This window comes from Epinephelus moara, chromosome 22, assembly GCF_006386435.1.
Source record: "Epinephelus moara isolate mb chromosome 22, YSFRI_EMoa_1.0, whole genome shotgun sequence".
Lineage (NCBI taxonomy): Eukaryota > Metazoa > Chordata > Actinopteri > Perciformes > Serranidae > Epinephelus > Epinephelus moara.
In genome coordinates, this window is record NC_065527.1 from 31,235,157 (window position 1) to 31,252,075 (window position 16,919).

The following is a 16,919-nucleotide window of genomic DNA, read 5'->3' on the forward strand; positions in this document are numbered from 1 at the left end:
GTGCCTGTCGGACAGATCCGCCATGTAGAGCCTGCCAAGGCTTCGGACTGGATGTTCTGCCACTAGAGGGATCTTCTCTCCATTTACCAGGAAGGAGATGTTGTCATTCCTGACCCCCTTCCGGATTGAGAGACTGCGGGACTTGGCTGGTTTGATTTTTAACCGGGCCCAGGTAAGCAGTTCCTCAAGCCTTTTTAGGAACCTGGAAGTGCATGCAGCTGTCTGGAGAAGCGTGGTGATGTCATCCATATAGCTGCGCAGGGCTGGGAGTCGCTGCCCTGACTGTGCTTTGACTCCACGAGCTACCTGCCTGCTGCCTCTCAGGATGACTTCGAACGCTGCTGTGAAAAGAATAGGGGAGATGGAACAGCCCATGGCTATCCCTTTCTCAAGCCCGTGCCAACTGGTGGAGAATTCCTGGGTTGTGTAGCAGGCATAGAAGTTCCTGAAATAGTCTCCGATCAAGCCTTGGATGTGGGATGGAATATGGAAAAACTCAAGGGCGAAGGTTATCAGCTGGTGGGGAACAGACCCATAAGCATTGGCTAGGTCTAGCAAGACTACGTGGAGATCTGATTTACTTCTCTTGGCTGACTGAATCTGTTCCCAAATCATGGCCGAATGCTCCACACAACCAGGGAATCCTGGGACTCCTGCCTTTTGGCAACTGGTGTCAATATAGTTGTTTGCCAGAAGGTAGCCAGTTATGCGTTTGACCATAACCGAAAAGAAGATCTTCCCCTCCACGTTCAGTAGGGCAATGCCTCTGAACTGGCTGATGTTCTGGGAATCCTTCTCTTTCGGGATGAAGATGGTGACAGCTCTGTTCCATTCTGATGGAATAGCTTGAGTCTTCAAGACAGCACCGATCAGTCTCCACAGTAGCTTCAGCAGCCCAGGGCAGCTCTTATATACCCTATAAGGGATGCCGTTGGGTCCAGGTGCTGACACGGCTCTTGCCCGGTCGATCATCTGCTTGACTTCAGACCACTTGGGGGGGCGATGTGTCAAACGGAGAGGATGGTGCTGGGGGTTGGGGTAGGTACCCTGGTGACCCAAGAGGGACATCCCTTAGGCTATCACTCAGCTGACTCTTGATGGAGTCTTCAAGCTCTTGTACGGTAGCCGTCAGGACTCCAGATTTGTTCTCCTCCAGGAGGCTGCGGGCGTATCTGAAGGGATCCTTGAGAAAGCTTGCCCTGGCTTTCTCTTTCCGGCCTCTACGCTTCCTGCTCCTTTCAGCACGTCTGAGGTGAGCAAGTCTTGACTTGATCTGCTCCCAGAGGTTCCTCAGTCCCTCCTTCTCCTGTTCCTCAGCTTTTCGCCAGGACTTGCGAAGGAGGCGACGCTCCTTAACCAATTGGAGGATTTCTCGCTCCCGTCTCCCACTCTGCTTCGGACTGATCCTCCTCTTGGGCTTTGTTCCGAACCTTTGGATCCCTTCTTCATAGAGGATGTGACCAAACAGGTTCAGCTTGGACGCTGTACTGCCTCTTAAGGAATTCTGCAGGACAGAGACAAGGCTTGTTTCGAAGATCCTCCACGCCTCCTTGTCATTGGCTTTGGGCCACATGGCTCTGGGTTTGAGGAGTGGTTTCTCTACAGCCTCTCTTGTGGGTACTCTTCTAGCTGTTTCCTCCGAGTACTGCTGGGGGCTGTGCGGGTGTTGATGCACGTCCTGCCGTGAAGGCTGCTGCTCCGTTCTCCTTCCAGATGCAATTGTGGAATCACTAGCGCTGTGGTGCTCAACCTGGCTGAGATTCCTCCTTGTCTGACCTGTGTTTGCAGTGCAAGCTTGCATCTGGCAGCTCCCTCCACATTTGGCCTTGCCCTGATGGATGCGCAGGCCAAGGTAAGTTGTTACATTTTTCCACCCACAGCTGCATTCTCTGGGGATCCGCTGGTCCTTTGTCGTTGCCATTGCTGTGATAGTCGTTACCATAGAATCCCGGAACATCTCTGGGTGGTGGAGCAGCGATAGGGATGTCTCCCTACCGCTCCCTGCAGCTGGCCCTAAGATCCCTGTTTCCACCACGATTTGCCCTTCCTGCGAAGCCAGAGCCAGAAACTCCCCTGCTCTGCCTCCTCGGCAATCATGAAGACCGTCTTGGTGAGGGAAAACCAGATGACGATGTCAGGTCGCAAGGAGGTTGAGGTGATCTCCAGAGGGAACCTAAGCAGCTGGTTGAGGTCAGCCATTAGGTTCCACTCCGCTCCAGGAGTCATGAGGGACTAAGCCCTAGCGGTGTTGGACAGGCCCTGGTCTCCCTGTCTAACAAAATGGATGCGTCTCTGTGAAGGTACTGTAAGGTACTTACTATATATTTCTTACAGTTTTTGCCATTAGTTGTGAAAACTTTCATTTTCACATTTTTTTTTCACAGTTTGACCTCAGTATTTATGATTTAACTTCCTATTCTACTGTTATATACTGTATGTGAGTCAGTCTCAGTTTGTTTGCATATTCTGTTATTTTCACTGTCATGCCTTTTAAGTGTTATTTATTTTAAATGGGCAATACTAACATGCCATGAGACCAATAGTTACAACTGGCCCCTGTGCACGCTATCCTGACGGGCCCTGGTGCATGCTAGGTACTGGTTATAAAGCACACACACACACACACACTACTGCCAATTGGATATTAAAAAAATTCCAAAGGAATCTAATTTAGGGAGCTTTGCCACTTTTATGTTTAAAAGGCATGACTGCTCACTGAGCTTGCAGATGTGCTCAGTTTGTCAGTCTTGACAGATTTTGTGTCTAAACTAGCTACTGTATCATATTATCTTGTCACATTATCAAATAGAGACTTGACGTTAGGCAACATTACATACATGTAACCCAACAACCATCATTCAGATTCAGATTCAGACAACGTTATTGGTCCCCGAAAGGCCATTCATTTGCAGCACATTCGTGTCTACATTCATAACCAGCCAACATTCAGCCATTATATGTCACACTGACAATTAACAAACAAGTGGAGGCCAGTGGTAAGAAACAGAGAGTGCAACAATAAATACGTAAATAAATAAGTGATACATAAATAATTCATAAGGACATGTAAGTTTAAAAAACAACAACAACAACAACAACAAAAAACTTCTCAATTTGAGATTTCATCCAAAATGATGCCTATCCACGTTCAGCAGCCTGATAGCTGAAGGAATAAAAGATTTTGAGTATCGATTTGTTTACTCAAAGGCACAGAGTAACAACGGCCTGAATGTATTACAACAAACTCACCAGCCAGAATATGATGAGGAACAATCATCACTGCATATCTAAAATATCAAAGAAAATAAGAAATTATTCATTTAATTGAATATATATTTATCCATAGTTCTTATGATTTGTGTAGGATAAGCAAATATTTTTTTTATACATTGCTACTGACTATTTTAACCAAAGTCGAAAAGAAAAGAAAAGAAAAGAAAAGAAAAGAAAAGAAAAGAAAAGAAAAGAAAAGAAAACCATGACAGAGATGACTTTGCATTTTTGGGGGCATATAGCCTATAGCAAATGGCACTATTTTGAATTTAATATTTAAAAAACAGTCTTTCTTCTCAATTTAGGTTTTTGTTTGTGTTTTTTTTATTTATTTACTGAAAGCTCCTAAATAGACATTTCTGTCTGTGTTGTTTTGTTTTTAAACTGATAACCACACATTCAGTACATTGTTTTACCCTCTTTTTTTTAAAAGTGCCCGGCCAAAACCTTAAAAAAAAACATGTGAAAAATGTTTATCTTCTGTGATATTGTTATCTCATATGAATTCTGACTAGGTGAGGCTTCATGTTATGGCCCCATTGTGTTATCCAGCTAAAAAGTCACAGTTCTAGTCCTCTGCAGCATTTTTGTCAAGAAAATATTCAGGCAAACATAAAAAAAACTTTTATTTTCAGTGAATTTTTCCATATCTTCTGAGGGTCCAAGGACAGAGGGATGTCGTATGCTGTAAAGCCCTCTGAGGCGAATAGTGATTTGGGATATTGGGCTTTATACATAAAACTGAAATTAAAATTGAAAATTGAAGAACCCAAAACAGGATTCTAACTGATGTTTAGTTTTTAATTTATGGGAACAAAAATAATGAATAATTCATGTGTCTGTGTGTGTCACCCTAAGCCTTGTGGCTAATAATAATCTAAAGGTAGAGACACTGTAACAAATCAACACTGAATATGTATGTCAACAACACACACACACACACACACACACACACACACACACACACACATATCTGTGTCAGTCAGTCATTTGTTTGGGATTTGTCAGCTTTAATTCAGGAACATTAATCTGCTAGGACAAGCTGCACAGACTCAAGTAAAGGTGATAAAAAGTCAGTGTAAAGGCCTTTGCACACCAAGTTTGTATTTTTCATCTGAAATTGTTGCATGTTTAAAAATACATAAACAAAAATTCAAATGCTTTTGAATTTGCACCCATTTATCACAGATTTAAGTTAAAGTTCAAAGACTTTTTGTAATGCACTCAATTGATATATTTCTCTCATATTTGTTTACAAATTCAGACCACATGTAGCCACACTAGCCCGGGACCTCCACTTCCAGCGTTTTCACCTGCTAGATCATTAAAGACCAACTACTCAAACAGCTGAAGCAAAGAATTTCTTCACAAACTGCCAAAAACTCTCAGAAACTGTTTCAGCGAAGCTCATTTGCATACTCAGTGTTGTTACTATTGCAGGCAATGCACCCAAATTTGTAAATATCCCACGTATTTTGAAAGGCTGAGATCACATGACCAATGCGCTGACGGCAGTTAACAAGGAAGCAGTCCTGAACTATTGTGAGGAGGCAGGCTGAGGTGGTGGATGGGTCACAAAAAGACCAGACTTCCACCCAGGACTTTCCCATGGAGTCACCTGTTCAGAACCATGTGAACTTTGAGTCATTTTAAGGTACATCCTCAACATGTACATTTTCCTAAACCTAAACACAGTAACTTTTATTGCCTAAAACTAACCTCCATAACTTTATGTTATTTACATAACTGTACATTAGGGCATAATGTCATTCATGGGCTGCAAACTTGTAGGTATCATGCGAACTGTTGTGCATGCATTTTCTTCAGGACATCATATGAACCATTCTATGAGAGTATGTTTACAAGGGTCTTGACCAGACAGCAGATTGTCGTTGTAACCGACTTGTGGGGCTGGTTGGATGTACTGCCAAATTCACAGAAACGACACTGGAGAGGTCTTATGGTAGAAGAAAGAACATCTGGTTCACAGGTATCAGCTCTGGTGGACATTCCTGCAGTCAGCATGCAAATGGCACGCCACATTTGTGGCTTTGTGTTGTGTGATCAAACTGCACACTTTAGAGTGGCTGTAACCATCCCAAGGCACACCTGTGTAGTAATGATGCTGCTCAATCAGTATCATGATATGCCACAACTGTCAAGTGAATGGATTATCCTGGAAAAAGAGAAGTGCTCACAAACATGGATTTTTACCAATTTCTCTCAAATTCCTTGTTTTCAATGTAGATGTGTGGTAGGCGCGCTCAAACACCAGAGCGACGCTGTCAGGGTACGCACACGTGTTTGAGTGCCTATTTTTCAGGGTCTGACTGATGCATTGTGAGATAAACTGAGTTCAGCTTTTGGAACGCAGCAACGCACAATGCGTGTCACGTGACAAAGACCAACCAATCACAGCCGACAGATATATTTCCCTTCTTTCCTAAATATAGAAGAAATTGACTATTTTAGTGCAGGGCTGCCAGAGTTTTACATCTATCCAACAGACAATAGGCCTGTACACAGTACCTGGAAGAAGATCAGCTCTGCACTTAGGATTTTAGGTAAATAGACTATGATATGGTGCTTCTTAAGGTTGCTTAGCAACCTCAGACACAACCTGCCGCTGCACTCTTGAAAGCTGGCACAGGACACAAGACCAGAGTAGCACCCAGTGCCTCAGACCTCTAACTTCAACCTGTATAAAATGAAAACAAAATTTTTTGTTCAGTGTATTTTCAAATGTGAGACAATTTTGGCTTGCAGAGGCCCTCAAATGGCTGCAGGATGGAAGAAATAATTGATAGTCAGAATTAAACATAGTTGTTATTTACAATTTTGCCACCTAAAGAAGATGATGGATAGACTTTATTTTAATGAAATTTAGTGGAAAAAAAAGCAATTTTCCTTTATGACCACTAGTACAGTGCTCAGCAAGATGTGAACTATATGGAGTTAATGTGTAAAATGTAAAAACAGGGGTCTGGTCTTTTAAAATGTACTTGTGTGTGTATCTCAGCTCTGTGTCTGAAGCTTTATTGTCAGGATTTTGTTGATCTGACCTCGTTAATGGTGATGAGCAGCGTTTTGTTTTCGGCTTTTGGCCTGAAGTTTTTCTCTAAATATCATTTTCAACCTTGACTGACTAATTGCTGCTTAGTGGGCCAAGCTGCTCTGTAGTGACCTTTTGACCTCCAGAATGTAACACATGAGCATGAAAACAGTTTGATAATCTCAGATTTGCTTAATGCATATTAAAAAAAAACATGGACATGAGATTGAAAAATGAATGTATTAAACAGAGGACAAAAACAAAAAAGATTTAACGAAAATTAGATTAAATTGCATTAAAAGCTATTGATTAAATGCACCAAGGAATTATATGACATAACAGTCAGCCTGTAGGAATGTTTAACATGAAGACACAAAAAGAATTCTCTTTTTTTTTTTTTTTTTTTTTTAAACCAAAACTCTGAATGTAGGACAGCTTCTGTAAAAAACTGGAAGCTGCTGTTGATTCAGATTGGGACCTCCAGTTTGAAGATAAAACAACATGTGAGGCTTTATTATTTTTAGACAAGCTGCGACCACGACTCTGGATGAAATTAGTTTATGGCTCCATGAATGTGCATCCACCCCTCCAACACACACACACACACACACACACACACACACACACACACACACACACTGAGACTCAGCCCTACACCGCTGGCCTCATCCTGAACGTGGCTCCGATCAGATCTGATCAGTTTCCGCTCAGCTTGCTCTCTCACAGCGTGAACACAAAGAGGCAGCAGCATAAATTTCCTCGTCGTGTTTTTCTCTGTAATGTCGTGCAGCAGAGCAGCTGCAGGGCCTTTTCCTCCAACATCCATCCGTCTGACTGTCTGACCACGCTTCCAGTCCCAGCTGAGCAGGTCGCAAGATGATCGTCAAGAGGTTTATCCAAAGTGAAGCTCGAGCCAACCCACACTGGCATCAACTGAAATAAATAATGCTGCAATAGAAAAGCATGATGAGACTGTTCCAGCCACAAAATGATAGAAAGCAAACATTACTTTTAAAGATAATTTAGCAGCTGAAGGCCTGCTGGGCTTGTTTAAAAATAAGACCTGATAGACTTAAAACCTCCTCTTTTTTGTTCTTTACACAACTACGTCTGTCACTTTTTGTGCCCAACCCACCACTATACGTGTGTTTGTGGAGAGACTGTTTGAAAGTGTGCGCTGTTATTACCATTCAGACCATTACTGCACCCCGCCCTTCTCTATGATGGCTGAATTTTCACTCCACTTTTCACCTAACCCGTTGATTAAACCTGGAAAAAATGAAAAACGAAATAAAGCAGTTTCACATTATAATGTTGATGCTGTTTGGTATGTCAGAGATGGCCCACTTGCCCAGTACCTGCAAATGTGTGCTCAACTTTGTGTCTGATCCAGACATTTAGAAGGTTTTTAAATGTTAGTTTTTGCAAAAATTAATTATTTTTTGCAAAAATATAATTTTTTGCATCTATCAATATAATTCGTGTTTGGTTTGTCCGTTCTGGGCTACTGTAGAAACATGGTGGTGCAACATGGTGATCTCCATAGACGAGAACCCATTCCCAATATAGATATAAACTGCTCATTCTAAGGTAACAAAAACACAACAATTTTTATGTTCAGGTGATTATACACTAAAGAAAACATTCTTATTATGTTCCATTTCTGCCAATATATCCCCCTAAATCCCACACACTGGACCTGGACTGGACTACTCCCTAATTACCTGATATTTGATTGAGGCTACCTGTTAAGAGCGCTGAGATGACTGTGACCTCTCTTTTAAGTAGTAAACTTGTATTGTTTTATTTGTCAAAAATATAATAGCACAATACCATCTCTAATCGTATCTTAATTTAGGTAAAACTTGATAAAGTGAATATTACAACAAAATAATACCTAAGGATTGCTTTAGTTTTTATGCCTCCACGCTGGCGATAGCTGCAGCCGGAGGCATTATGTTTTCAGGTTGTCTGTCCACCTGTCCATCTGTCTGTTCGTCCCATCCTTGTGAACATGATGCCTCAAGAACACCTTGAGGGAATTCCTTCAAATTTGGCACAAACACTGACTCAAAGATAAACTGATTATATTTTGGTGGTCAAGAGTCAAAGGTCAAGGTTGCTGTGACCTTGTATCCATCTCATTCTTTTGTCTGCAGTATCTCTTTATGTCTGTGCCAAATGTGAAGAACCTTCTCAAGAAATTTCTTCACATTTGGCACAGACATATACTTGGGCTCAACGGTGAACTGTTCAGATTTTGGTTGTCAAAGGTCAAGGTCATTGTGACCTTGTCTGTGTCATTTTTGTGAATGCGATATCATTGTAAGGGAATTTCTTCAACCTTGCACAAATATTCACTTGGACTCAACCAAAAACTGATTGGATTTTGGTGGTCAAAGGTCAAGGTCAGTGTGACCTTGCATCTGTCTCATTCTCGTGAGGATGATATCTTAACAACACCGTAAGGGAATGTCTTTAAATTTGATACAAACATTCACTTGGACTGTAGAATAATCTGATTAGAATTTTTGGCCGAAGGTCTAAGGTCAAGGCCACTGTGACCTCACTGTTGACATTCATGTCCTAAATGAGCTCTCAATTGTACATGGACATTATGTATTATGGACTGTTATTTTGAAAGTGACTGAAACCGGAAATGCTTGTTGGTAACCTATCTATATAATGGGTGTGTCAATAAATGATTTTTTTGTTTGTTTGAGCAAGCAACACGTGTGGACGTCTCCTCATTTCTCCCAGCGTTTTATGCCTCCGTCATTTTATTTTATGTTTAACGAAGTATCTGGTACCACGAGCAGAACGCTGTGCATTGCGCTGTCAGCACTCACAAAATATGTCTTTTCAAAATATCTCAAGAAATCAAATGCTAATTATAAAAATACTCCACAAAATGTTTGATAGAATAAAACAATGAAGTGATGACATTTAATGTCTAAAAGGTCAAAGATCACCATCACTGTGACATCATAATGTTCTGCAAAAACACTTTCTTTACGTTATTCAATGTCATAACTGAGGAACAGAGGAGGAAATATTTGGTCAGATACTGAATTGGTGACACTAATCTTGGGTGTCCTGAAACTGTGTTGATTGTACAGATCTTCTGTGCTGTTGGGGGGTAGATGTGTGTAAAGCATCCATGTTTTCAGACATAGATATAAACTGTATGAGAAAACTGACTGGTGTACATTTTGCTGCAGCCCTGTCCACAGTAGTACATTGCTAAACTTCCATGCCAGGGGATTTGGTTTATCAAAGTTGATAGTAAAGCAACACAATACATAAAATTAGGCTGACCAAACGTCCTCATTTGCCCGGACATGTCCACTTTTCACGTCCTGTCCGGGGTGTCCGGGTTTTTTTTATAAATTGATGATAATGTCCGGTTTTCCGTGTGCGTGTGTGTTAGTGTTAGAGTGCGGCACGGGCCGCATATTTCTGTCAAAACCCGACCGAGCCCGACATTATTTAATTACTAAAGCACTGAGTTTGTGTCACACAGTTGTTATGGTTACAGACTATTTAAGGGTCCATGTCATTGGTTTGACATCCCATTAGTCCGACTGTCAGCGGTGTTGAACGGCTCGCGGTGGATGTATGGTGCGCCGCGACCGACTTGAGGCGGAGCAGGCTCACGGCTTATGTGTTTGTCACTTTCTTTTTCATTTTAACCCACACCATGATCTTTTCCTGACCCTAACCAAGTGGTTTTTGTGCCCAAACCTAACCAGACCTTAACCACAGGGCATCATGATGATTTCGGAACGGACTTCGGAACAATGAGTTTAATATGGTCGGAACAATGGGATGTCGAACAAATGGGCTGTCGAACTAATGGGCAGTTCCCCTATTTAACAGGCCAGGCGTGCGCCGTGGGTGCTCCGCAGAGAGGGAGACCTTCGTGTTTGAGATGGGAGTGGGCGGCGGGAGCGGGCGGCGGGAGCGGGCGACGGGAGGTCCGACGCTTCCAGCGAGAGGAGAGGGAGAAATAAAACAAAATAAGATAAAATAGGAGACACCTGTCTCCCTCTTTTATTTTATTTTCAGTGTTAAATCAAGGCGGAGGCGGGCGGCTGGAGGTACGACACTTCCAGCGAGGGGAGAGATAGAAACAAACAGCCAATGTGTGTCTGTGTGTGTTATGTTCAGGTGTTGTCACGTAAATAACAGTGCCCAAGCAATAAACAGGACAGACAATAGGATTTTATTTATTTTTACACTACATTTTCACTGAAAGCTGACCGAATCCGACCCGAGCCCGAATACAATTTATAGCTACATTTTTGACCAAACCCGGCCCGACCCGTCGGGTACCGTCGGGCTCGGATCGCCACACTCTAGTGTGTGTATGTGTCCCCTATAGGGGCCTATCTGAATTTCTGTCTTTGAGAGATATTATTTTGTAATATAACTGAATTTTCTATCCATACATATAAACTTTAAATAGGCTATAGGCCTATTAAAATTATAAGGCATCTTTGAGTAAACTGCGAGTATCATTTAAGTAGGCTATGTCGTGGCCAGGCCGAGTGTCCTCTTTTTTGGATTTTTCATCTTTGAATTGTATTTCAAATTGCACGTTGTATTTTAGGACAGGGATACCACTGGTTCATGCTGTAATTCAGGCCGGGTGTCTGATCAGACTAATTGCCATAAACATATAAATACGTAAATAAATATGTGTTGCCACTTTTTTTCACTTTCTTTTATTAGTGATCCCGCTGCTGTGGCCACCAAATAAAATCTTTCTTCAGTCCTCCACCTCCCATTAAAGGGTCTCGAGCTCAGTCTCGGAGAAATTCTGTTTTTTGGTTCGTTTCTCACACCTGTCGCCGTGACTCACAACGAGAGAACACTCACATGCCGGCTTATTTATATGCAGATCGCATTCACGAGGTGATTTGCATGACCACTTATGGTTTAACTAGGGCGTGTAGAGGGCGGAAAACGAGGCGGATCTGGGTGCGCACAACTCCAGGAGGTCTGTGATTTATAAAGAGAACATTGCGTGCAAGTGTGCGTGCGCACGGTTTTATAAATCAGATTATTTTTTGGCGCACGCCATTTTCAGCTTTTGGGCGCACGTCAACTTTTAGTATGAATCCTAAGCACTCTTTTATAAATGAGGCCCCTGGTCTGTTTGTTGTAGATGGATAATTTGGCTCCTTGTACCTCCTGAACAATGAACACTGAAGGAATTCTTACCAGGAGAAGTTTCAGCTGGTTGCAGTCTCCAGTCCTCACCTATAGATGCCTCTTAATCCCCCAAAATTTTGCACACTGCAGTCCTCACCTATAGATGCCTCTTAATCCCCCAAAATTTTGCACACTGGACATTTAAAGCTATAGCGCGTAACTTCTGTCGCCTCCCAGCGGATAATGCGTTATTACAACTAATAAGCTGGCGGCACTTCCATATACACAGNTTTAAAGCTATAGTGCGTAACTTCTGTCGCCTCCCAGCGGATAATGCGTTATTACAACTAATAAGCGGCACTTCCATATACACAGAGTAACACTTGCCAGTCGCCACACACCGTACACAGAGTAACACTTGCCTTTGTGGTAGGGTCCACTTCTGAACTGTGTCTCGGCCGCTTCTCCACCAAGTTGCTTTCTCTTTCTTCTTGCGCTCTACTGCTATGACACTCTCTGCTCTTCCTCCCCCTCCCTTCTTGTTGTGAGGAAGCATTTCCTGTGTGCCAGCGCAGGAATGTCGCCAGTCGACACGCATACTAAAAATGATATATATTGAAAAATACCACGAGATGTTAGAGGAGCCGATCGGCTTAATCAGCAGTGTGTCATCTCCTCTAGTAGTGGCTTGCGTGAAACGGACATTTACGGACCTGTAGAAGTTATGCACTATAGCTTTAAGTAAAAGTACAAAAGTAATAAAACACATTTATCACTGTCACTGTCATCATATATTATTGGACCATTATCATGGATGCATTACCATGTAAACGGTGCTTTAGTGTTACGGCTGGGTGAGGTGGAGCTCATTTTAAATGCTTAACATACTTTTGGGAAGTTAAATCTATAACACATCATATCTGATATACTGACTCCATGTTTTGTCAAATCCTGATCTGTAGTGGAGTAGCAGCAACAGCATAAAGTAACAACACAATAAAGTACAAGCACCTTGTATTTCAGTGCAGTACTTGAGAAACAGTACTTTGTCAGACTCCACCAGTGGCTGGTGGTTTAGTGCCTTGCTCCAGGGCTCCTCTGCAGTACCATTGGTGGTTCTAGTTACTGTCCTTCTGTTTCCTCCTCACAAGAGTTTCCAGCCGGTGTTTGGCTCGGCTGCATGGATTTATTTAGTGTCTGCAGATTGATCACACTGGTTTGTATTTAACCTACTTAGGCAGAAAGCGAGCGCGCTAAGCTGAGCCCCCTGCAGGATTTAACATTTCCAACTGTCAGGACGAATTAACCGGCACTAATACCACTTTCATCCCTCGCTGGGTTCCTTCAGTGGAGTGACTCACAGCTCTGTAACGCTGAGCAGGAGGATGTTGGAGCGTTTCTGAGAGTGATTCTTTTAAACATCCATGTTGATTAGACTCTGATCTGCTCCCAGGGGCTTCAAGATGAAGAAAAAAGCATTAGGGTTTGATATATAAAACAATAATCTAGGAAAAGACATTGATTAACCTCAAGTGTTTTTAATTACAGGATCCAGGGTGCAAAAGTGTCTATTATTTCCTCAATTACACATGTGATCATTTAAAGACACATTCTGGTCATTAAATCTGCCTTAAAGGAGACAACATCAACAAGTATGGTCCCAAAAGATGATTTTTTTTTTTTACCATAGGTATTTTGCTCAAAAGTTCCTATCTTTTGTGTACACAAACAATTGAATGTTCACTTTTTTTTTTTTTTTCTTTTTCAATGTTTCAGTTTTCAAAGCTGTAGTTAACATATCGTTAACAAGTGGCAACCTCCAGGGCTGAAAAATGAACTGCCAACTCGGGAAGTGCCAAAAGCTGCAGTTCTTTGAACGGCCACTTGAGGCTGACCCCAGAAGCAAGTCAATTCAGCAGAAATAAACATGCTTACAGCCTGGTACAAAAAACAGTTTTGGTCTCTATTTCTCTATTTCCCCCTTTATGACAACAGTATGGGGGTTAATTTCTAAATAATTCACCAGTTTACATTTTATTAAGGCTTACAGTTATGCATAATTAAGGGATAATCACTTTGAGTGACAGGCTGTCTGCTGATAGTGTCCTCAGCTTCTCAGTCAGAGCCACCCCTCACCCCTCCAAAGCTCCAGCCTCTCTCCCAAATTTGGTCAATTCTGGTTTCAAAACTCCAAGACAGTGATAGCCGAAATGCCTCGATGCTTCAGAACAGGAGTCCACAAACCAGTGGGTGACCTTACGGTAGCTGCATCCATTATTTTTTACAGTCTATGGTTGTTTTATAATACCCACTTTTGTTTTTTCGTTCGTCTTGAATGGTCTGCTGCTGTCTGCTGCTTGGCCACTGTCTAGCATAGGTGACAAATCATCAGGGACGTCATGGTTGGGGGAAAGGTGGGACTGATTACCCAGGGTCCAAATAGGAGAGGGGCCTCTGGGATTTTGTTTTCCGTTTTTTTTTGGGTTTTTTTGTCTTTCTAAGCAATAGTGCCATAAGTAAATTAAAATTGGCTGAATAAATCTGCTGAAAGATGGAAACTTGTATCTTACTATATCTTACTATATAATGACGAAAACTCTGTCTGTGGGTGTGTGGGTGTGTCTGTCTGTGTGTCTGTTCCACGTTTTTCTCCTCACTCACTTGGTCAATCCATGTGAAATTGGGCACAGTGGTAGAGGGTCATGGGAGGATGCGAATGAAGCAATATTACATCATTTGGCCAAAGGGGGGCGCTATAGCAACCGATTGGAATTGCAAACTTTGAATGGGCATATCTCATGCCCCGTATGTCGTACAGACATGAAACTTTGCACAGAGATGGCCCCCCCCCCCCCCATGAGGAACAAATTTGCCCCAAGAACCCATAACTTCAGACTTTATACAGATTTTCCGCCATTTTTAATTTTTTGAAAACCACTTAAAATTGATCTCTTCCTTGGATCTCTTCCTTGGAAGTTTGACTGATCTGCATGAAACTCAGTGAACATTATCTAGGGAAAACTTACTAAAACTCAGCTTCTATAAGGCAATGAATATTGTGGAGGGCGTGGCTGATCACATAAAGGTGTATAACATCTCAAGGGTTTCACCGATCACCACGCAACTTTGTAGGCATATGACCACACATAATCTGAGGGGACCCCTCCATTATTGACCCGATCAAACAAAATGGGGGTGCTAGAGAGCTAATTTCATATCTGGGCCTGACCGCCATATCGTGTTTTTTACTAAACTTGGTAGATATGTAGAAAGGACGCCTCNAATGTTGTTGTTTTTTTCTAATTTTTGGTATGACTAAGTCATGGTATGGTATGCTGTACATGATCACGGAAACTGTCAGTGTGTCATTCTGTCTGTCCCACGTTTGACAAATGATATCATTCTACCACTTCTGGCAATGGTACTACTGTACTTTCAATAAAGCAATCGTATTATCAAATTCACAAAAACTGTCTGAATACATTGCTCTTCTTAATGGGTTCAGTTGACTATTTAATCTACAATTTCCTATGACCTGCATCCCAAACACACACCATGTGAAACTGTACGTGGGCAACTGTGCACTCAATGGGTATGGACTAGTTAAAAAATAATAATGGAAGCTCTCTGAGGCCCCTCTCACCATAAAAGGAGGCAAATGGTTTAGTCCACCCCTGCACTTGGGTTCATCTTTAAACCCAGCTAGAGCCGAGTAAGTGACTGCTTATGCTGCTGGATACCAACATACAGTATAAGAAAGAAAGAAAGAAAGAAAGAAAGTACTGTAAGTACAAACTGTAGTCTATTCTTCTCATTCCATCGTCTACCTCTGCTCCACTACACTTATTTGACAGTTTTACTTTACAAATTAAGATTTTGCACTCAAAACATATGAACATGTTCAAGTATAGCTGGGACTATGAGTCAGTTATTGAACTGACAGAAAATAAATGTGCCACTATTTTGATTATCACCTAAGTCACTTTTAATGCAAAAACATTTAATTGTTCCAGCTTCATAATTTTTCTTTTCTTTTCTTTTCTTTTTTTGCTGCTTTTGCTTTTTATCATTTTATTTATTTTTATGTTGAGGTTTGAACTGTTGGTTGGACAAAACAAACATTATAAAGGTGTCACTTTGGGCTCTGGGTAACACTATCTCTCTCTATTTCCAGAATTTTTTCGCACATTACAATCAGTCGATCATTGGAGAAAATAATCAGCACATTAACCCAAAATAAAAATAATCATTAGTTAATAGTTTAAAATGAGCTCCACCTCAATCAACTACAACAGTAAAATCCTGCTTTTACATAAATGCATGAGTCATAATAATCTCATGATATCATATATAGTTATAGACTACAACAGTCACAGGAAACATTTCTACAGTACTTTTACTTGTAATACCTTAAGTACATTTTCCTGGTTATACTTTCATACTTTTGCTTATTAGTTACTTTTACCAGATTCAAGGATGTAAATACTTCCTCTCCTGCTCCAAACCCTCTGGTCCGGGTGAAAGACGCTTACACTCACATAACATACCTGCTGCTGTAAAATCCACAAACATGAGCTACAAACGGTAGGCCAAAATAAAATCACTAGGGAAACTATCTCATGGCACGCAGATGCACACAGCAAGCGCACATGCAGTCACTCACAGATAGTGAACTTATGTTGGGACAGCAGGCAGGAATAGTCATTACACAGTGGCAGTATAAAAACCTCATACAGATAAGAGCTGTGCCTGAGCACATGAAGCTAGCAGAACATTTATCCTGTGTCACAGTGGGGCCGTTGTGTGTGTAACGGCCCGGAGCTGACATTGTGTCACTGGTTGCAAAGCACATTCAATACTGAATGAGTTTTTGAAAACTTAACCCACATGTATCACGCAAGTAGAACTGAATAAAAGCACACGGTGAAGGTCATGATGCCGCTGTACATACTGCCATTCCTGCGAGGAGAGCTGCGGGCAGGAGGACAGTGCTGTGGGAGAATGGGCACGAACATCAGCCGGCGGGTCCTCCCGCGTTGCGACATATGTATCATCATATTTTAAGGACAAAACGTAACTTCAGAATATCCAGAAAAATATTAAAATATTAGCTTTCTAGCTTCAGGGTTTACTTCAGTGGTAGGCTATATAGCCCACTTAATATGTGCAGGAGTGTTCTCCTGCTGGCCCCACCCATAAGTTTCTCCTCGGCTCATAGACTTTGTGATGATGTCACAGTCCATAAAAACCTCCATAGATCAAAAACTCATAATAGAAAGAGCCATAATTGACCTTGTTTGCAGTTCGTGGGTGTCCTGTCAGTGGTTCCACAGATGCCTCTTTTATAATGGTGGCCTATGAAGAAAATGCTTTTTTGGGCCACAGGGGATTTTTTTCTGCAATACTACAAGTGGCCACTGGGAAACATTGGAAGCAA

The 16,919-nt window shown here is 41.8% G+C and overlaps 1 protein-coding gene across 1 annotated transcript in view; it reads right to left on the reverse strand.

The window, feature by feature from the left end:
* The window catches only part of LOC126383971 (collagen alpha-1(XIV) chain-like), an 849,933-nt gene that overhangs the window by 361,522 nt on the left and 471,492 nt on the right, over nucleotides 1-16,919 (reverse strand). The window lies entirely within an intron of this gene.